Below are 5,568 nucleotides of genomic sequence, written 5' to 3' on the forward strand. Positions count from 1 at the left end.
AGTTGGTTTGAATTAATAGAAAAGTATTCATGAGAAGTTGACAAGTAAGGAACAAGTCGGAGAAGCTCGTTTATAGGCGAGATAACATCATAAAGTGAAGGATTGAGAATGTCGAGTGAACAACGATTTTGTGGTAGATGTTAAAGGAAGTCCGAACTAGATTAAGATTTGGAAATTATATAGTTGACGAAAAATATAATATGGATGATGACTTAAGATGAATTATCAGAGTTGCGCAGCTGAAGCGTAATATGGTGCAGTTGCTATACGTGTATGATTGTTAGAGGAGAAAAAATAAGTATCAGAAGCTAAGAAGAATTATATGTCTTGACATACATGTTTGATTTGGTGGGTTGTTGATATGAGGACAAGGTCCCAAAGATATGGTGTTTTCTCGTAGATACTTTCTAAGTTCATAAGGATGGTATTGGAATTGTGGGAACAATTTCAAATTTTGAGTTTTGTTTGTGAAGAGACGTCGTCATGTGTTAAGCTTGGTATGTTGAAGATTACTTGTGGTATTCTTGATGAGAAATGGTGTCGTGAGATGTCGTGATAGAGTTTGTATTTCTGATGCTTTGGATTTAAAAAGGACCCGATAGATCGGGTCTAGGGACATATCGGACCATTGTCTGGTTTGGTTGATTTCCGAGAAGGAGGATTGGGGACCTAAACCGTTTAAATTCAACAATGAGTGGTTTGCCGACAAGAATTTCATTTTGTTCATTGAGAAGGAATGGAAGGGGTTGGACGTGCATGGTAGAGGTGATTTTGTTTTGAAAGAGAAGTTTCGGCTTATTAAAGATCGATTGAGATGGTAGAACATAAACATCTTCGATAAGTTTGATTTAGAAGTGGAGGAAGGAGTTAGATTTCTAAATGCTCCGGATGATATGGAGTTTTGGAATGAGGAGGGTATTGAGGAGAAAAAGAAGGCATCTAAGAGAATTTGGTTGAATCTTAAGATAAAAGAGAATATGTTAATTCAAAAGTCTAGAATTAAGTGGTTGAATGACGAAGATAATAATAGCAATTTTTTCATAGAGTTATGAAGGAGAGGAGTGTTGCACCCCAAAATTTGCTCACCCAATTTTCAACCACTTGTAGGCTTCTCATTCATTAGCATGTGCATTCATACATAAGGATGGAATCAAGATATTATGGTATTCCTGATTTTCCTCAAGATAGAGAAAGGGCATTCAACAGCTATGGCAAGAGAAATTTTGTCCTGAAGGATCAATTGTTGAAGCATCACCTTGAATTATGGTTTTTGAATGATTGAGGCATTGAAGGTTTGTATGAGCCAATTCATTGAGACTTTGCTCTCTCTCTCTCTCTCTCTCTCTCTCTCTCTCTCTCTATCATTTGAGATATCTTTGTTCAAGGATTTCGTCAAGATAACCAAAGGTTTAGGGTTTATTTCTCTATGTGTATCAAAGAGTCAGGTTTCTTTATCCACAATGTTCGAGTTTGTTAAATTGACTGAGGATTAATTGGAGTTCAAGTATGTGTTCTCTTTGTTTCAAGTGTGATCTTACATTTTAATATTCGTGGATTAACAGACAAATTTGATTTGTAATGGTGAATTGAGTAGAGTTGATGTTTCTTTGAAGTTAAAAGATGATTGGAATCTGATCATTAAGCTTTGAAGTAGATTTGAACTCAAGAATAATTTATTTAGCATTTGTTCGGGATTTCTTGGAATTCAAGTTGCGCATATTTTATTTCATTGCAAATTTCAAACATTGTCGTTCAATTTCAAGTTCATTACAAGAAGAAGATTCAAATGTCCAAATTCATGATTAAATTACATTCACAAGTTACAAAATAAAGCCCAAGTTCTATTTTTGTCTCCAAATTCTCTTGAAGCTTCCAAATGCATCTACGCTTTGTCGCCTCGCCGATGCCACCATTGTTGTTGTGTTCATGAAACAAAAGAGAAAGAAATGGTTAGAATGCACAATTGTTAAATCGAACACAATGCAAGAATTTCTCAAAGAGGTTCATCATTAGGGTTTGCATGAAGGAATCCGAATTTTTTAGGGGATTTGTTTTTCAATCATGCCTGCAAACAACAATCAAAGCCTCATTTTCAGAAATCCAATCATAGGCCCAAATTCATGTTTTTACTGCAAATCACAAAAAGGAAATTTTTTGGTTCACAGTAAAAAGATACAGAGAAAGTTACTGCACAAGGTAAAGAAATTCATCATAGTTCTCAAGAGCAGAAAATGAATCGGTTATAAGCCCTATACATAAATTTTCTTAGGCCTGCTAACCAAATCATCAAACCCTAATTCTGCCAGCAGCTATATAAACATTGAAGGCACAGAAATCAAGGGGAGAAGACCACTGTTCATTCGGCCAACACACATTCGCGAACATACCAAAAAACCCTAAACAGAATTGTTCATATTCATCAAACACCAAACCTAGAAAAATGCCCAGACTATACATCGAACCATAAAACTTAAGTCATGTTGTTCATCATCAAAAACAACAATCAACAAACACAATTTCGTTGAACCCTAAGAACACTTCATCATCATTTTCCCAAACCAAAACCCTTCAGAAATTTGAGAGAGGAAGAGAGATTCAGAAAGTAAAAAGTTGGAAGGACCTCACCGATTCAGTGGTTGATTCAACACCACGAACTCAGAACAACAAATCGCTCATCAAACTTCATCATGAACGCTTAGCACCGAATCCCAACCTCAACACGAAGCGTGTCGACAACATCCATCATCATTTTCATCGATTTCCCAGGTCCTTCAACCGAAATCACACTGAGTTTCAACGGACCGAACCCTTCTTGTTCAAATCGTAGAAGATTTAACATCAAACAACGGATAACATCAACAACAACAAAGATTAGTAGTGGTGTTTGTTCAAAATAACAAAAGAAGAAGATTCGAGACAGAGATCGAGAGATGAAGTAGATAAATCGAGAAAAGAGATGGAGGACGGAGCATGGTTGCCGGAGTCGGAAATTTGAATCGGAGGCGTGAAGGGAGCCGACGCCGATTCGCTCAGAAGAGGGAAAGAGAAAGTTCTGAAATGTTACAAAGAGCCACAACCCTAGTCCCCTTTTGTGTTTTGTTTTTTTCTTTTGCTTATTTTTAATTAATGTTATGTTTATATGTTAATTAATTGGTTTAATTTTATTTGAGCCTTGTACAGAATTCTGGATCCGCACCCCTGTAAGCACAATGCACTCCCCTCGTTCTGTTGGATCAAAATAAACAAGTTATTGGGCTTAGCAAGCTTTTCTGATATATACACCACCTCTGGCCCAATGCACCACCTCTATTCTTGAATGAAATACAAATAATTCTGTTTGGACCTACAGCTTTGGGCTTACTCGAATTACTTCAATACCTCCTGGAGCCCAACGCACCCCTCTGTTTCTTTTTTGCTGCAAATAAATAAAAATCTGTTTTGGGCTTTCTGTTCCTGGGCCTGCGAAATTCTGCCAGCACCCTGCTTTCAGCAATACACCATCTTCAGCATAGTGTTATATTTTATTTCTTTTGCAATTTTTGTGAATATTTTTATTTGTCCATTAATCTTTTGTTGATAAAAAATACATGATATTTATATTTGTTTTAGGATTTCTCTTTTATAATTTAATTGAGCTTTTTAATCCTTATTTTCTTTTATGGTTAATTATTGTTGCTAACTCTTTTTCAATTTCTTTTGATCACTTCTTATTCACTTGTTCATTTGCGACATTGGATCGATTTGAGGACTATCTCTTGAAGACTCGACGTGCACTCCTTAGCTTGGACTTCTTATTGCGCATGAACTTGGATTCGTCTTAGCTTGGATTACTTATCGCTCATGCGATTTTCAGAGGCACAGTGGATTTATTTTCCACTTTGAAGGTACGCTTCCTTGAGCCTTAATTTGCATCATGTTAGAATTGCAATGTTTAGAAGCATATAGTTGGCCGAACAATATGTTTGATGTATATGAATTGTTGCATTTTGTTTGAATCTTATGATAAATCCTATTGTTATAGGCATTCTTTGACTTTGAAGTCCTACTTTAAGTAAGCAATTTGTGATTGTTGTTAAGTCCTATTGTTATAGGCATTGTTTGTGTTAAGTCCTATTGTCATGGGCATTGTTTGACTTTGAAGTCCTACTTTAAGTAGGTAATTTGTGATTGTTTTATAGTCCTATTGTTATAGGCATTGTTTAACTTTGAAGTCCTACTTTAAGTAGGAAATTTGTGATTGTTTTAAAGCCCTATGGTTATAGGCAATGTTTAATGTTAAGTCCTACCGCTGTAGGCACTATTTTGTAATGTTCGATTGTTTAATCTTCATCTCTTCTTCTATTCTTGATTGCTTGTATAGGTGTTTACCTAATTGTATGTTCTTCTTTGATACTTACTTGGTTAAGTAAGTTTTCTTTAATTGTGAGTAAGTCTTTACTTCTCATATTTTTGTGTGGATTTAAAATGAAGAATGATATGTTCAATGATAGTCTTTTGATGACTTGAGAATCATTTGACTTCACTTCTTTCTTTGAATTTGTTTATATTTGTGGTGAAACACTTAGGAGTTGGTGATCCGATTTCTTGTATTTTAATTTTAATTTCATTTCTTCTTCTCATCTTACTTTCTTCTTTCACCTTGAGTACATGATCTCATTTATTGGGTGATACTATGATTGGTTTTCGCCTTTCGCGTATGCTTTCGTTTTGATGTGTGGTAATCATCTTCCTTTATACTTTGTGCTTGCTTATGTGGTCACCTAATTGTATATACTTGTGTTGCTTGCTTGGTTAAGTAAGTATTATTTTACGATTTTGTTGGAAGTGTTTACTTCTCTTGGAGCTTGTTTGTATAGTTTGACTAGCTAGTCTTGTGTCATAAGGACTAATTCCTCTCTTTAGAGATGTCCCATGATTGATGCATATGGGATGACTTTGCTAATGCCCCATTTGTTTTATTTTGATCCTTAGAGGTCAAACTTTGCTTTGTTAAGCTTTTGATACATGATTCCTTAATGGTATGATATCACAACTTGTGTTTTAAGCTTCTATGCTTTCTTTTTTCTTGTGTATGGTCCATGACTATTTCTTTAAGAGGGTACTCTCAGGATTCGCAATTTATTTTTGCAATCTATTTGTTCAACTTTGCAACCAGTGTGTTATAGGCAAGTTGTTTCTCTCCTGCGAATCGATGGTTTAGAGTTTTTCTCCCCGAAGACCATCTTATATACTTATGTCGTTCTCCGACGGAGTACTCTTTTCATGCATCATCTGCATTGCATCTACCCCAAAAGTAAAAATAATTCAAGCATGCATTGAAGCATAGGTTTATTTTGGTTGATTACTGGCGTCCCTTCTATTCTTGATTGCTTGTATAGGTGTTTACCGAATTGTATGTTCTTCTTTGATACTTACTTGGTTAAGTAAGTTTTCTTTAATTGTGAGTAAGTCTTTACTTCTCATATTTTTGTGTGGATTTAAAATGAAGAATGATATGTTCAATGATAGTCTTTTGATGACTTCAGAATCATTTGACTTCACTTCTTTCTTTGAATTTGTTTATATTTG

This window comes from Vicia villosa, linkage group LG2 (assembly GCF_029867415.1).
Source record: "Vicia villosa cultivar HV-30 ecotype Madison, WI linkage group LG2, Vvil1.0, whole genome shotgun sequence".
NCBI lineage: Eukaryota > Viridiplantae > Streptophyta > Magnoliopsida > Fabales > Fabaceae > Vicia > Vicia villosa.